The following is a 1,482-nucleotide window of genomic DNA, read 5'->3' as shown; positions in this document are numbered from 1 at the left end:
AACGATTGTACTCTTTAGCTTTGAAACAAACCTCTCCAAGCATCTTTCGCTACTACAGAAATTCTGTACTCTGTGTTTTGGCAGGATTGGAAAAGAGTCAAGAAAGGAAATAACCCTCAAGACACAGCCTTCGCTGGGACGGTTCCTGATTTGTACCTCCTCTACCCATTGCAATGTCTCAGAAATTGCTACCATTTCCACCGTGTAAACTGACAAATAACCCAAGGTACCTCTGTTCACTGAAATTTTTAAGTCTGGTATATGCAAACCAAACCCTTCTTTTGATAGGATCAATCTGTATAAACTGAGTGTTTGCATACATTATACAATCTATCTTCCACCAAAACTTTTATATTGCCACAATCTGTATGTCATTGTACTAAGGGGAACAGCCGGGGTGGTATAACTGACAACGGTACAGTAGAGATATAACTTTACTGACTTAATAAAACGTCTCTGGCTACTTTTATACTGCTCCTCAAAAACCCTCCCTCTTGCCCCTTCACTCTCCCAACATGGAAGAAGTACCTTTGTTGTTGGATGTCTATCTTCTGAAGGCCCCTGAAGATTTCCCAGTAATTCATCAAATGTTTCTGCCTAAGATGCGAATACATTTAACCTACTTCAACTTGAAGAGCAGACACAGGAGTTCATTTGAAAGAACCACAGCAGAGTTTCAAAGCTTGAGCTTGCACAACCTCCAACTTCTTTAACAATGTATTAGCTGATGAACCATAAGCGATACAACCGTAGTTTAGCACAGATTGTGCTTGTTTCCCATTCTGACCCTGTTAGACATCTCATTACATTTGTTTACATTTGGAGAGTTTCTTGTGTATATGTTTATTCCTTCTCAGCTGAGTGTCAAACCACACACCCACACATGATTTGTCCATACATACTTAGCTGCATATCGACACCTGTCTATCTATTGAACATTAACTCTTTAGTTTTTTCCACTGAGAAACCCCATGAATATGACACATTTTTCTACCGTATTAATTGCCTCTTGTATGTTCCCCTTATATGCTCTATATTCCTTACCCTTTTCAACAATGCCTCCATCATCAGCAAAGAGCGACCGCCACATATCTTCCTGAACTTGAAAGAAAACATCATTCATCATAATGGAAAACAATATTGGACTAATGACACAGCCCTGAGTATCATTTTCTAGCATAGACCATCTTGACAGAGCTTTCCCAACTCTTGCTTGAATAAACCTTTCAAATAAAAAGTATCTGATCCAATTTTATGTTCTACCTGCTACGTCTATCATGTTTAATTTAATTATTAGTCCTTCCTTCCAACCCATATCATATGCCTTTTCTACATCGAAAAACACTGCCATTACAGACTCTTACTTGTCTGTAAGAGTCTTGCTTGTGCTTTCTTAACCTTCACATACTGTTCATATTTTATGCCTTCACAGTATGGACCTAATCAATTTTGACCCAGGCCAAGAATGCCCTCATATTAAGG

The sequence above is a fragment of the Platichthys flesus genome, chromosome 15 (genome assembly GCF_949316205.1).
Source record: "Platichthys flesus chromosome 15, fPlaFle2.1, whole genome shotgun sequence".
Lineage (NCBI taxonomy): Eukaryota > Metazoa > Chordata > Actinopteri > Pleuronectiformes > Pleuronectidae > Platichthys > Platichthys flesus.
The sequence above is the reverse complement of the archived record's forward strand: the minus strand, read 5'-3'. Positions refer to the sequence as shown.